Source organism: Nycticebus coucang, chromosome 7 (genome assembly GCF_027406575.1).
Source record: "Nycticebus coucang isolate mNycCou1 chromosome 7, mNycCou1.pri, whole genome shotgun sequence".
Classification (NCBI taxonomy): Eukaryota; Metazoa; Chordata; class Mammalia; order Primates; family Lorisidae; genus Nycticebus; species Nycticebus coucang.
The window spans coordinates 92,666,540-92,682,133 of NC_069786.1; the positions used below are offsets into that span (position 1 = coordinate 92,666,540).

Sequence of the window (15,594 nt, forward strand, 5' to 3'; positions counted from 1 at the left end):
ATGCCCAGCTATTTTTTGGTTGCAGTTGTCATTGTTGTTTGACAGGCCAGGCTGGATTTGAACCCGCCAGCCTTGTTGTATGTGGCTGGCACTTTAGCCACTTGAGCTGCAGGTGCCCAACCAGTAGCATATATTTCTATCAAATTCTAAAGCTAATGTTAATATGTAACTTTGATAAAAAATAGATATTAACCAAACAAAACTCTGCCAAGTACTGCCCATTGTACAGGTATTGGAAATGAAACTGTGGCTCGGTGGCTGCCTGTAGTTCAGTGGCTAGGGTGCCAGCCACCTACACTGGAGGTGGTAGGTTTGAATCCAGCCTGGGCCTGTCAAACAACAATGACAACTACAACCAAAAAATAGCCAGGTGTTGTGGCGGGCGCCTATAGTCCCAGCTACTTGGGAGGCTGAGGCAAGAGAATTGCATAAGCCTGAGAGTTTGAGGTTTCTGTGAGCTGTGATGCCAGAGCACTCTACCGAGGGTGACATCGTGAGACTCTGTCTCAGAAAAAACAAAAACAAAAAAAGAAAATGAAGCTTAGCTGGGCCTTGTGGTGGGTGCCTGTAGTCCCAGCTACTTGGGATGCTGAGGCAAGAGAATTGCCTAAGCCCAGGAATTGGAGGTTGCTGTGAGTTGTGATGTCACAGCACTCTAGTGAGGGTGATAAAATGAGACTGTTCTCTCCCCCCCCCCAAAAAAAGAAGAAGCTATGGGTTGAGGCCATAGGTATTAAGTTAGAAGAGCCGGTGTTCAAGTTTGGCTGGTGTTCAAGTTTGATTCTATTACCTTGATACTTCTCAAATTCAATAATTTCTCTTTATCAGTCATCACTTCTCAGATGCGTTATTCCTGCAACAGCATCCTGATTGTTTTAGTTTTCCATGGCTGCTGTAACACATTACCAAAAATCTGGTGGCTTAAGACAATAAAAACTTATTATTACAGGGCTATATTTCTTCTAGGGCAGTAGTTCTCAACTTTCCTAATGCCATGACCCTTTAATACAATTCCTCATGTTGTAGTGACCCTCAACCATAGGGATCCTCCCACTTCTGCCTTCCAAAGTGCTGAGATTACAGGTGTGAACTATTATGTCCAGTCTATTTTATTCTTTATTCTATTTAACATTACATTTAAAATTTTCATTGACCTATAGCTTTTACAGAGTGGGAAATCTACCAGTTTATGATTCTCTTGATTTCCTTTTTTGTTTTTTTCTTTCTTCCTTTCTTTTTTTGACACAGAGTCTCCCTATGTCACCCTCGGTAGAGTGCTATGGCATCACAGCTCACAGTAACCTCAAACTCTTGGGCTTAAGCAATTCTCTTGCTTCAGCCTCCCAGGTAGCTGCTGGGATTACAGGTGCCTGCCACAGTGCCCGGCTATTTTTTTTTTTTTTTTGGTTGCAGTTGTCATTATTGTTTAGCAGGCCAAGGCTGGGCTCAAATCTGCCAGCTTCAGTGCATGTGGCCGGTGCCCTACTTGCTGAGCTATGGGCACCAAGCCTCTTCCTTTCTTTAATTGCCAACATTTTCAGAGAATGTAGTATAGCTGTCCTTGCAAAAACAGGAACATAACAACCAGTCCAAACATGAGAGGTGGGGTAATGCAAGGGTTAAAAGTGCAGGCTCTAGAGCTAGACTGCCTGGACTGAGATCCTTGCTCTCCCATATGCTATATAAGCACCTTGGTTTTCTAAATCTGTAAAATGGGTCTGTCTAACTCAGAGAGTTAGTGTAGGAATTAAATGAGTTCTATTTAAAGCATTTAAAGGGTGCCTGGCACATTTTAAACTGTACAGTTTTATGTGTTTAGGGTGGGAAGACAGACTGTAAAACATAACTGCTTAGAGAAAGCAACTGCCATTCTAATTAGAATGAAACTTGGGTGTGTTAAAATCATAGGAGGCTGTAGGTGAGATCACCTTGGAGAAAGCAACCACGCCACATGCGTGATGGGTCGCTAACTATTGGCACTACCAAAAACGTTTCTCACAAAACATTAGGACATTTTAAAAACTTATTAAAGATGTGTGCTGGAATGAAAAGTTAGTTTATGGGAGTCTATGAAAATGGAAATGCTACTTATTCTATAAAAAAATAACATGATTCAAGCTTTACTTAGAGATAGTACAAAAACTTGGAAATCTCTATAAGCTACATTTGTTTCGGCAAATCATTTACTGCCTTCTCTAATGTGTAGAATTTTGCTGCATTCTTGTCAAAATTTTTGATAAAGAAGAGTAAGCAATATTTGCGAAGATAAAACAAGTATGTCTTGATTTTAAAAGATGTTATGGGTTATTTTCATAAATGTCAGTTGTAAAATGTGTCTCCTTATTATCTTAGATACCCTAGGAAAGAGTTGAAATTTTCTCTTATTTAAAAATGAATTTCAAGGGTGGCACCTGTGGCTCAAAGGGGTAGGGCGCCGGCCCCATATGGTGGAGGTGGTGGGTTCAAACCCAGCCCCGGCCAAAAACAAAAACAAAAAAGAAAAATGAATTTCTAAATGGATTTATTAATCTCAACCCAGTTTAACAAAGGAACATTTAAATGTATTTACATGATAGCTTATTGCTGCCTCATTTCCATGTTGATAATTATTCTTAAGTTGAAGTGTAACCATCCACACTTACTTTTCAAAATTTGTCATATTTGCAATAAGGATATTGATGCCACTTTTTTCTAATTCCTATGGACTAGGAGTTTTTTGTTTTTTGTTTTTTACTTTTTTAACAAAGCTACTCAATCATGATTTTGGAGGAGACAATGTTAAATCACTTAACTATAACACACAACTTTTAGACCAACTGGAGTAAAGTTTTGGGAAGTATTTCTCCAGTACTGCTACAGTTCCAAACTAGCTGAAATGGCTATCTAGCAAGCCTACCGTTTTTATTCATCTTACTTAGTATTCTGTGAGCGAATGAGGCTAGCTAGAAACAAGATAGAGAGGTTGGCAATTGGTTTACAGCTTTCCTTCTTTCCCTTTGCATCACACTATCTTTAGGAATCCCTAGATAACTTTGTTTTATCTTTTCTTAGAATTTACACTTCAGAAAAGTCTGAAAAATGTACATATTCCCACTCATAGTAGTATAAATAAGTAATAAAATGGTAGCAAAGTTCTCTTTGGTTTCAAGGCTTAAGAATGAAATACTAAATGTGGACTTCCAGTAATTGGGGGGTATAATAAGAGTAGGCTTAGGGTAAGAAGGCTTCTTGGCATTATCATGTGTGGTCTGCTGTGTTAATCTGGCTCTTGCTCTGAGCTTTTTGCTTTTTTTTTTTTTTTTGAGATAGTCTCAGTAAGTCACCCTCGGTAGAGTGCCGTAGCATCACAACTCATAGCAATCTCAAACTCTTGGGCTTAAGAGATTCTCTTGCCTCAGCCTCCCAAGTAGCTGGGACTACAGGCACCCACCACGAACGCCCGGCTATTATTTGTTGCATTTGTCATTGTTGTTTAGCTGGCCTGGGCCGGGTTCGAACCCACCAGCCTTGGTGTTATATGGCCGGCGCCATAACCACTGTGCTATGGGTGCCCAGCCTTGCTTTTTGCTTTTGTTCGTTCTTCTGAGTAGGTCTTCCTCTTTCTCTTTATTTTTGAAAGGTCTTGACATGGCAAATTAGAAGCTGTAAAACTCTCTGTTACTATCTCTCTTCCAGGAGAGCTGCCTGATGTTTAAGTCTTTTATATTGCCATGGTTTAAAGCTAAGGAATCTGGCTAGTCTAATATTAGATCATCTAGGCAAATCATAACAAAGTTATTTTTTCTTCTCTGGGTGGGGAGCTGCTTAAATTTTAGTGTTAATTGTTTCATTTCTCCAATCTATTTTTGTCTCTGCAGATAGCCTGAAACTCAGTTTCCTTGCATAAGTCTACCAGTTCAGAATATCTCACTTGACAGGCACAATTTGTCTCTTACCAGGGTTTGTGTTGGTTTATCTCTCTTCCCTGCCTTTGAATAACCATCTCAAAGTGGCAGGCTCTGTGGAAAGGGGTGGCTTTCCCAGATACACAAGCGTTGCTCTTTATTTTATTTATTTTGTTTGAGACAGAGTCTCACTCAGTCACCCTGTGTTTGCATGCTGTGGTGTCATAGTTCACAGCAACCTCAAACACGTGGGCTCAAGAGATCATCTTACCTCAGCCTCCCCAGTGGCTGGGACTACAAGTGCCCGTCACAAAACCTGACAATATTTTCAAAGACGGGGGTCTTGTTCTTGCTCAGGCTGGTCTTGAACTCCTGACTTCAAGCAATCCACCCGCCTTGGACTTCCAGAGTGCTAGGATTATAGGTGTGAGCTACCCTGCCTGGCCCAGTGTTGTTGTTGTTTTCTTTCCCAGTGTTGTTCTTTAAAATGGGACATAAGTGAGAACTTCCAAGGACCCTTCAAAGCCCACTTATCTTAACTTTTGGAATGTTAAATTTTTAGAGTCTGCAAAAAGTGAAATAATAGAGCCATAATTTCTCAAGGGATCAGAAAAAGACTCTCCCCCTACCCCTGGGCCCTACCTCCCTGTCTTTACAGGGGTCTTGTCTTGTTAGATGTTATGCACTACCACGATTCTCAAAGAACGGGAATGATACGGATCTTTGGAGATATGGATCACACATATCTCTTGATTTTAGATCCAAAGCGGAAGCTTCAATACCCAGGATGAAATACATAGTCTCTAAAAATTAATAGGTAGTTACTAATTTTGAGGCCTAGGTTTAGAAGTTTACCTACATGTTGCTGACATAATCCTTTCCCAGATCTTAAAACCTATCCTGGTGCTTATCACTCCCACACCACACCACACCACACCACACCACACTGATACAGCAACATGATTTAGTCTTTCTTGTACTCTTGATTAATGGTCTCTCTAGGCATAACTTTATTAATAAATTTATTTTTTGAGACAGAGTCTCATTCTGTCTCAAATGGTAGAGTGCTATGGCATCATAGCTCACAGCAACCTCAAAGTCTTGGACGCAAGAGATCCTCTTGCTTCTCCCTTCCAAGTAGCTTGGAATACAGGCATCTGCCACAACACCGGGTTTGTTTTTCTATTTTAGGAGGTATGGGGTCTCGTTCTTACTCAGGCTGGTCTTGAATTCCTGAGCACAAGCAATCCACCGGCTTTAGCCTCCTAGGATTACAGGTGTGAGCCATTGCTCCTGGCCTATTGTTTTTTTTTTTTTTTTCCTTTAAAAATTTTTTTTTCAGGCATAGTCTCACTCTGCTGCCCCAGGCTAGAGTGCTGTGGGGTCAGCCTAGCTCACAACCACCTCCCACTCTGGCTTCAAACAATTCTTCTGCTTCAGCCTCCTGAGTAGCTTGGACAACAGGTGAGTAGTTGGGATGACAGGTACATACCACCACGCCCAGCTAATTTTTCTGTTTTTAGTAAAAATGGGAGTCTGAACCAAACTTTTTGGCCATGTAAAAGTCAGACTTTAAACCAAATTTGAATTTAAGGAGGTTTATCTCTGGTTATGAATAACTTTGAATAATGAAAAGTCTGATTAAGTCTAAAAGGTCTGATTTCTTAGAATTAGTAATGCTCTATATAGATTTCATTAAAGAGGTTTTTTTTTTTTTTTGGCCAGGGCTGGGTTTGAACCTGTCACCTGCTGTATATGGGGCTGATGCCCTACTCCTTGGAGCCACAGGCGTTGCCCTCATTAAAGATTCTTTTTTGCAGTTTTGATGGGGGCTGGGTTTGAATCTACCACCTCCAGTATATGGGGCCAATACCCTACTCCTTTGAGCCACAGGCGCTGCCCTCATTGAAGATTCTTAACTTCATTCTGTATGATGACTATGTTCTCCTCTATAGGAGAGAAAGTCACATGTATGACATGGATTTCCTTCAGTTATAGCTAAAGACTGAGGTATAAAGCAGGGCTCTGTCCTCCTTTTTTTTTCTTTTTTGAGACAGAGACTCACTTTGTCACCCTTGGTAGAATGCCGTGGCATCATAGCTCACAGCAATCTCAAACTCTTGGGCTCAAGTGATCCTCTTGCCTCAGAGTCACAGGCGTCCCCCGCAATGCCGGGCTAGTTTTACAGTCGGAGTCTCACTCTTGCTCAGGCTGGTCTTGAACTCCTGAGTTCAGGCAATCCACTGACCTCAGCCTCCCAGAGTGTGAGGATTATAGGCATGAGCCACTCACTACACGGGGCTCTTCCTTTCCTCTTTTGTTGTTGGTTCTTTTCTAATCCTCTGAGGGGCAAAAAGACCATCCCATTATTGTATCATGGTTCACAGAAGTAGACTGGTCACATTTAAAATTTTAGCTATGCGAAATGATACTGTAACTGAAGCAGTGGGAATAAGCTAAACAATGAAAGGCGAACCATTCACATGCAATTAAATACTCCCTCTTTCTCTCAGGCACTGAAAATCATTAATACTATTTTTATAGTTGAGATGAGCTTCTTCATGAAGCAAATGACGTTGCTGTAAAAACTGTCTTACTCTTTCAGAAAGTTCCATTACACCTTACTAACATACTAGTTGTATATAAAATGAGTAAATATAAAACATAATTTATATGTTACAGTGATACTATGTATTTTGGGAGCACTGTCCATTATTTATCTCAGCAGGTGATTTTGTATAAGCCTTTAAGACATTTTCTGAGATTCTTTTTCCCAGTAGGAAAATTTACATGCTAGTTTGTAATTTAATTACTTATCCTGTCTGATAATTTGCTCTAAGCCCCACCTAAATCTGTGTGTGTATACTGGAATGTACATGAATGCGTGGGTCAATTTCTAAAGTGGTAGGAGCATGGTTTCTATTTTCAAGTAGCTTGCCATATAGTCTTATGTAGGGATGATAGTAAAAATACATGACAATACAGAATAAGCACCGATCAATTAGGAGAGACTAATAAGAGCTGGGTCCATCCTTGCCAGGCATTCTTTAGTTCCTAAAATGAGAAGGTCTGGAGAAACTTGAAGGAAGGAACTGAGGGTAGCATTGGGAAGCAAGGGGGGATACCAGTTATAATTGCAGCTTTGACCAACTTATATGGAAATATTTCAATATTTGATCAATATCTGTACCTGTGTGTACCAGCTGAACCTTAGGCTTATGTATACATAACTAAAAAAGCAGTGTTTATCCTAAATCATTCCTTATCCTAAAATAAGGAATGCAAGAGCTATATCTTATTGATACGTGAAAGAAAGTTATACATTATTTTAAGAGTGCTGATAATAATGTATTTAATAAAATAATTATGAACCTTAAAATAGCAGGGTAATTTGGATGCCTTTTTTTTTTTTTTTACAGTACAGAGGATGTAGTATAGTGATTTTATGAACCATAAGGACTTTAGTTCTAGAATGAATCTTAGAATTCATTTAAAACAATCCCTTTAACTTATCTATGAATCTGAAAACCAGAAGCGTTGTCTCCCACATTTAGTGTCAATAGCAAAATTTAATATTAGGACTCAGATTTTACCTCCTACCTCCACACTTCAAGATTTCTCCCTTTGTCAGCTGGAGTGAAGTCTATGGATTGTTTTTCCCAAACAAGAGAAAGAGGATATGAGTAGCTTTAGTGTTCTGGCAATCCTCAGACATTTATTAAGCACCTAAAAGATGTTGTTAGAAGACATAAAAAACAAAACCAAAGTAATCTTCTTCCATGATGGTATAATGTGCGGAAGAGCAGGACTACTTAGCCATAATGAATGGGTCTGGATCTCAACTCTGCTCCGTACCTACCTGCTCTGTGATCTTAGGCAAGTTATTAAATGTCTGTTTTTTGTCTCAGTTTCCTGGATAATTTCAACCTCGATACGTTACAGGGATTAAATTAATATACAGTATATGTAAAGCACTTTGAAAGTTCCTGACACATAACAAAGCTTGCTGTTACTATTGATCATGGTTTTATGCATTCTGCTAGCCTGCGCTCAGGCGCTCTCCCTCCCCCAACTGGTTCTCGCTATTAACTATTAATTTTTGGTTATGGGGCCGGTTACAGTTTCTGGTCAGATACAGAAACACAGGCACCCGGGCCACACACAGATAACCCTCAACGTGTCGATTAAGTAAGAGCCAGGAAGCAGAGTAACGAAGCAAAGGGAAGATGTCCAGATCCACCTTTTAAGAAAATGTGGGCTGTTGGTTGCTTAAGCAGAGAGGAGGAGAGCACTCAGTTGGGAGGTATGGTGTGAAGGGAAGGAATGGGGGCAAGAATGAACAAGATGTAGGTAGGAGTTCATGGAATTGCTTGGCTGCATGGGGGTGGGGGGTTGCCGTTGAGGGTTAAGAAATGAACGATCAATTGAGAATAGGAGGTGGTGGAAGACCTTAGAAAGTTGCAAAAGAATTACTCTGAATGTCTTGTGACATGCTCTCAAGACTTAACTTTTTCTTTTAGACTTGGAAACCTTAAGTAAGTGTGCTTTACAATAATTGGGGTGGGAGGAGTGAGCTGTACAAATTCACTTTTGCCCTACGAGACCGAAAAGGTTACTTTAACAAAGGAAGAGGGTTTAATTCGTTGTAGATGTTTAACACGTGTACAGATAAACATGCTAATCTATCACTCTGAAGCCTTTTCGCGTTTGCGTTTAGAGCTCCCATTACTCATCCGCCGGCCCAAGGCCTCAGCAACCAACAGGGCAAAGCCGGGAGAAAAGGCGAGCGGTAGAGAGCGCTCCACGCATGCGTCAGAAGCCGCCCCAACTCCCCCGCGGCGTCCTTTCTTGGAACAAAACTAGCGCGGAGCCACAGAGCTCCGCAGTTTGCGTAGACTGGATTTTCTCATTGCTCGGACTATCCGTGTGGAATCTGCCAGTGGTGCAGTTCCCTTACGCAAGCGTTATCCGAAGCGAATGGCTAGGTGGTGCGTGTACGCCTGTAGCGTAGCACCCATAGGCGGACCGGGTGCGGCTGCGCAGGGAGCTGAGTGGGCCTTGTACGCCGCTAGCGTATCTTGGTGTCTGACGCGCGGTCCTCCGCGACGAAGTTAGCGCAGCCGGCTTTAGAGAATACACGATTTGGTGCAGCCGGGGTTTGGTACCGAGCGGAGAGGAGATGCACACGGCACTCGAGTGTGAGGTAACTATAAAACCCCGATTTGTTTACATTCCCTCCCCCAGAACCGGCCCCATGCGCGGCGGAGACTACGAGTCCCGGGACGGCGGGGTGGGGTTGAAAGGGAGAATAGAACCGGGGAGTCGGGGCTGGGTCCCTCGGGGATGCGGGCTCTGAGGTTTCCGCAGCTGCTGCAGTCGGCGGCGGCGAGCCGAAGCAGAGCGCGTGGTGGGCAGCGCGTGAGGCGCCGCGGCTCCTCGTGTGCGCTCTGGGCTGCTGCGGGCCGTAGGGCGGGCGGCCCGGCGGCGCCCACAACGCGTGCGGGACCCCGCGCCGCGCTCAGAGTCCTGCGGAGGCTGAGGGAGCCGCGCGGACCGTGCCGGGGTGGGGGAGTGACCGCTGGGCGGGCGGCAGCGGTTGGGGGGCTGCACGCGGGCCGCGGTTGGCGTAGCCGACAGAAGCGGGGACCCTGTGGCCCGAGAGTGGGAGGATCTGTAGGCAGGTCTGCGGGGGGCTTGGCGACGAACGCCCCCGCTTCTCCCTCTCGTGGTCTCCCTCTGGTCTATAATGGGGTCGGTGAGGGGACCTGGGATGGAGGCTTGATGCCGCTGTTTCGGCACCTGGAGGCTAACGGCGCCTGAGCTCCTACTTGTTTTCTCCCGGACCGTCCGAAAAGCCCAGGCGGAGCGCGGGGGAGTTAACGTTTCAGTCCGCGGAGACCCAGGGTGGGGCTGGGTCGGTGGGGGAGGCCGGGTGGGTCGGAGGTGGCGCGGCCACCCTGCTTTGTTTCCGAGAGCCCTTAGGTGGAGAGCCATGTGGGGCGCGGCTGGGGGGTTGCGAAGGGGAACCTTTGCAGATCCCTCTCTCTGGGTTTAGGAATCTGCCGAGCGCCTACCCTGTCCCTTGGGATTCCCCCTAACACCCCAGCGGGGAAGGGGGCCTTGCGAGGGCGCGGGCGGCATGACGTGGAAGGTCTTCCTGTGGCTTCTGTAAAGAAACATTCACGTGGGCGCCGGTCCACATGGGCTGTCTTTAAGGAGCGGGGCGCGAGGATGAAAGACCACCGCAGAGCCTTAGCCCTCAGTCGGAACGATCGGTCCTTTCAAGTATTGTACCAGTTTTAAGCAATAGTAACAACACAAAGCACATTAACTTAGAAAAGACCACAGGATATACTTTTTTTAACTTTGTCTTTTGCTGGTAAGTCCTCTCGTTTTACCTTGGAACTGAGTCATTCTTGGAGTCTGTAGGTCTACATTTCATTTGTGTTTTCTTTTTAGATGTGTACCTAAATTTTGCATAATTAGGAACAAGCAAGTGATATATTTAAAAGCTGTAGAGTTAGAATTTAGTTAATTGTAGCGTGCAGTTGAAGGCCTTATCTGAAGCCTCCTGTGTACTGTTTTATAGGAGGACTCCCTCTTATGCAAACACTGGTGTAGCTTACTGTAAGTCAGTCACTTTTTCTAGACCTTGGGAATCCATGGCAGACTACCCAAATACCACAAAAATCCACATCCTGCATGCACTGGATATTCCTGTAGGGAGAGAAACAAATACATAATATCAGTGATAACTCCTGTGAAGGAAATAAAACAGTAATCTGTCAGGAGTTTTCAACTTTTCTGTGTGAGGAACCTCAGAATGATAGTTTTAAATGTAGGAAATACATTAAAATGGCAACAGAAACCAGTCATACTGAGGTAGCTCTCAAGATACTAAATATTTATGATGAAGCAATCCAGAGGTAGTTTCATAGTGACTAATTTCAAGCTAGTGAGGATTAATGGCTTCAAAGAATTTAAACTTATTTTAAACTCTTTAAAGAATTTTGAACTTATTTTAAATTTTTAAAAGAATTTTAAAGTTAATTTGAAACTCCTGTACTTAATGCTAATGTTGATTTTTGCTTACATTCTTTAACTCTTGTGCTGATAGAATAACTAAATGTTAGAAGTCAATTTAAGATTTACCTTTTTTCCCCCATCCATATCATATTCACAAACAGAAGTCTATCCACAGTTCCCTTGATAAGATTGCAGGAATGACTTTGGTGCTACTTTAAAAGAAGTGGTTAGGAAAGACCTTATGAGGTGACATCAGTAATATATTGCTTGATAATCCATACTAGTTTTTCCTTCTACCAATTTATATTCCACTGATAGCTTAAAAGGTAACCATGGTTCAGTCCCTTTTTTTAGCACCTGATTTGAAGTACACTGAGGCCTCAAATTCAGTACCAAGTACTCTAAGGGAGTGTGTCTTTTGAAGTGGTTTATGGAGAAGATAGACTATCGACATTACGGCAGGAGAAATTATTCAGCAGCTGAGATGATCATTTTCTTTTAATTCGAGCAATTTACCTTGTTAATATTGCCCCCTCCCCTCCTCTGCCCTTAGTGTTGGAAAGAATTTAGGGCTTTGGAATAAGTTTCAAAACTTTAAAGTACTGTTACCTAGTTTAGTTACTTTGGTTGCTTTATCTTGGCCTTTTATCTGTGAACTTGAAATACTAAACCTACTTCCATGGGGTTTACTACTGTGACCATTAAATGACATAGTGAACCAAAGTGTTACAAATACTTAATTCATTTTACCTTTCTTTTAAATAGAGTCAGTGTCTCTGTTAAACAACTTGGAGTTTAGTGACCCAATCATAGACCACTGTAACCCCAAACTCTTGTGCTGAAGTGCTTCTCCCACCTCAGCCTTCCAAAGTGCTGGTATTATAGTAGTAAGCCACCATGTCTGTCCTGTATATGCACACGTTTCACTTTTTTTTTTTTTTCCGAGACAGGGTCTCACTATGTCACCCTTGGTAAAGTGCTGTGTCGTCACAGATCACAGCAACCTCAAACTCTTGGGCTTCAGCGATTCTCTTATCTCAGCCTCTGAAGCGATTCTCTTATCTCAGCCTCTCAAGTACCTGGGACTACAGGCGCCCACCACAAGCCCGACTTTTTTGTTGCAGTTGTCATTGTTGGTTAGCTGGTCCGGGCTGGGTTCGAATCCGCCAACTTCAGTGTATGTGGCTGTCGCTGTAACACCTGTTCAAAGAGTGCCGAGCCACATTTCACTTCTTTAATAAGTTGTTGAAGAGCTTGATTTCTCTTTTTATTTTCCCCTGATACTTGATTATCCTCAGAATGAGGTGAGGTGGTCTCTAAACTGGGCCTTTGAGGGGCATAGTTATCCTACTGTTTTTGTACTGTTACTCAGATATTTTTTTTGTTTCTATTGCATTTCATAATTTATGATTACATATGTGCCTCTTGTTTTCTCTGCCAAACTAAATTTCTCGAGAGGGGACATACTCCATAGCTTTTGGTCACATACTACTTATGAAACATTATTCAATGAATGTGCAAAGCTTGTTTGTCAGCCTCCATAATCAAGTTTAAAATGCTGAGTGAAACAAAAATTTACCATTAATGTAAAGGAAATGCTGTGTATAAAAATGTCAGCCCTTATTTATATAGTGCCTACCTCAAGAATGGAAATGCCTCGAGTTTTGTTTTATATATCAAAGGCACATTATTACTAGTGCATTGTACACTGATATTCTCAAGATGCAAAAGAAAGTGCACTGTAGGAAGTGGTAGAGAAATGAAGGCAGTCAAAACAGAAGTTTCCTTTGTAATAGTAAAAATAAATACACAAATGCTTATAAAGCTTGCAAGTCAGAAAACTGCCCAGTTTAAACGTCAGTTGTTTGATGCTGCCCCCTACTGTTTGATTCTCCTTGAAGTCGTCTTTACCTTTTCCTAAAACAAGATACTGTTTAAATTACAATTAGACTTCTTAGTGCTATAAATCTGGTCTATTTTAGGTTTTCCTCCAATGGGTTAGTGTTACTGATAAGATGGACATAACTCTTTTTTTTTTTTTTTTGAGGCAGAGCCTCAAGCTGTTGCCCTGGGTAGAGGGCCATGGCATCATAGCTCCCAGCAACCTCCAACTCCTGGGCTTAAGTGATTCTCTTGCCTCAGCCTCCCAAGTAGCTGGGACTGCATGCGTCCCCCACAACACCCGGCTGTTTTTTGGTTGCAGCCGTCATTGTTGTTTGGCGGCCTGGGCTGCATTCGAACCCACCAGCTCAGGTTGTATGTGGCTGGCGCCTTAGCCGCTTGAGCCACAGGCGCGGAGCCGACATAACTCTTTTTGAATTGGTTAGTTTTGATTGCTTCAATCCCTTAGATTGCCAAATTCAGGGTGAATTTTGGGGTGGAGATAGAATAGGATAATGTTTCCAAGTTACCTCACAAAGGTTTATGTTGAATTTTTTTTTCTTCAAACAGGAAGAGGGTAGTATGTTAAGAGTGTCTTTGAAGTTAACTGTGCTTGTGAATAACAGTAGTTTTATTTATTTAATCTGGGTGTCTCCTCGTCTTGGCAAGAGTGATATAAAAATCTGCTTCCTGACTTAGTTCAGTTCCATATAACTCTGTATTGTTTTGTACTGATAATAAAGTTTGAAAATGTTAAATTCACATTGTGGGCTTTTTTATTAATTCAAGTTTGTTTTAAACTATGACTTTTATATAACAAGTTTCGAAAAATAGTCTCAAGGACCTCTTCATAACCCACACAATTTCCTATAGTCTTTTATGTAAACTCTTTAAGGTTTCATTCACATTGTACCAAATATCACTTTTGTAAACTATTTTTTTCCTTTTTGGTGTTCTCTTCATAAGTTCTGGGGGTATCACACAAACATTTAGATTTTTCTAAAAGAACCAAATATATTCTCAAACAATTTACTAGAATTTCACAAGTATTTTCAGTAGAATGAAGCAATACACAACTGAAAATTTAAAGTTTAAAATAACAATAGTATTTTTGAAATTATTTCTAACCTGCATAGTAGACCACACATAATGTTCAGATGTGTTGAAACAACATAATTTATTATATCATATAAATTCATTGTCAAGTGCTGTTTTTTTCTGTTAACAGAATGTACTAAGGGTTTTTTGGATTGCCAGATACAAGGATTCTATAATAGGTTTTTAATGTTAGATTTTTCTTGTTAAAAGATGTTAGAATAGGATGCTGGTGGTGATGATTTTGTAGATGGTGGTTATAGGTTTCACAGGTATATAAGGATAAAATCCAAATCCTGGTTCAAGTAATACTTAAATCATTTTCACAGTTCAAAATGGTATATAATTTTATAATACCATTTTATATTTTATAATTTTTTTTTAGATATTAACAGCTTAAAGGGAGGTATTAGGTAATACTTACTCTTGTATTGACATTTCTAACAGACATCATTTTACCTCTAATATGTACCCTAATTATGAGGACCACCCAGCCCATTCAGAAAAGGCTTTATTTATTTATTTATTTTTAAAAGGCTTTTTTTAAAATAATTTTTTTTATTGTTAAATCATAGCTGTGTACATTAGTGCTATCAAGGGGTACAATGTGCTGGTTTCATATACACAGAAAAGGTTTTTAGGGGTTTGGAAAGTAAGAATATCATATGAAATGTCCCTAATTAAAAATGGTGTATTTTCATAGGGCCAGAAGTATTGTTGTTAAGAACTATTGTGAACTGTGAAAGAGGTTAATTTTAATTCTCTACAATTATCTAAGACTTATCAGTGATCACTGTAGGTTTAAATTTATTTTCATTCAGTATGAAAAGTAGATTGCGAAACTTGGTAAATGTAGAATGTAAATGTTTTGGCACAGTAACTGAGATAACGCCGGAAAGGATATGTTAACCACTGTGATAAAAATGTGTCAAATGGTTTATGAAGTGAGTGTATGATGCCCCATAATCATATCATTGTATACAGTTATGATTTAATAAAAAAATTAAAAAAAAAAAAGTAGAGAATCTCAGTTACTTTCGATGTAGTGAGGTCATAAAGATACATACCCTTTTGTTTTATTACTTTAATCTCTACATAAAAAGAAGCCATTTCAGATGTGCCTTAACACATCTAAATAGTTTCTGAATTCAGTTTTGTACACTGATTTTTTATTTTTTTTTTTAGAAAACCATCTCTTTCTGTTGTCCTAGTTGGACTGGATTCTGTGAATTTTTGAGTTTTAAAATAGTGGTTTCCCCTAGAATTATCTGTTGAATATATATATATATATATATATATAGTGATCCTCTTGCCTCGGCTTCCCAAGTAGCTGGGACTACAGGGGCTCCGCCACAAAGCCGGCTATTTTTTAGAGACGTGGTCTCACTCTGGTTTGGCTGGTCTCAAACCTGTGAGCTCAGGCAATCCACTCACCTTGGCCTCCCAAGTGCTGGGATTACAGATGTAAGCCACCGCGCCTGGCCTATATATATTTTTTAATGTGTAGTTTAAGTCAGGGTTCAGCAAACTATGGCACTTAGGCTATATGCCTGCTTTTGTAAATTATTATTAGAACATTGCTTTCTCATTCATTAGGTCTTGTCTATAGCCGCTTTTGTAAAATAGTTTAGTAGAAAAATCTTCAGTCATGATCAATGTGTAGGTAATGTGAGTTCTCAGGTTTTTTTCATCTAAATAGTTTTTGTCT

At 41.0% G+C, this 15,594-nt stretch overlaps 1 protein-coding gene across 4 annotated transcripts in view; it reads left to right on the forward strand.

Annotated features, from left to right (window-relative positions):
• SLC39A10 (solute carrier family 39 member 10) overlaps positions 1-15,594 on the forward strand; it is a 167,596-nt gene that overhangs the window by 81,132 nt on the left and 70,870 nt on the right. Inside the window, exon 1 of one of the 4 annotated variants that reach the window (XM_053597475.1) lies at positions 8,569-8,819. The exons of 1 other annotated variant lie outside the window; for it this stretch is intronic. The gene's annotated coding sequence lies outside the window, so the exon portion shown is untranslated. Of the gene's footprint in view, positions 1-8,568; positions 8,820-8,899; positions 9,088-15,594 lie in introns of those variants that run through there. 2 more of the 4 variants (XM_053597473.1, XM_053597476.1) reach the window with 2 other exon arrangements.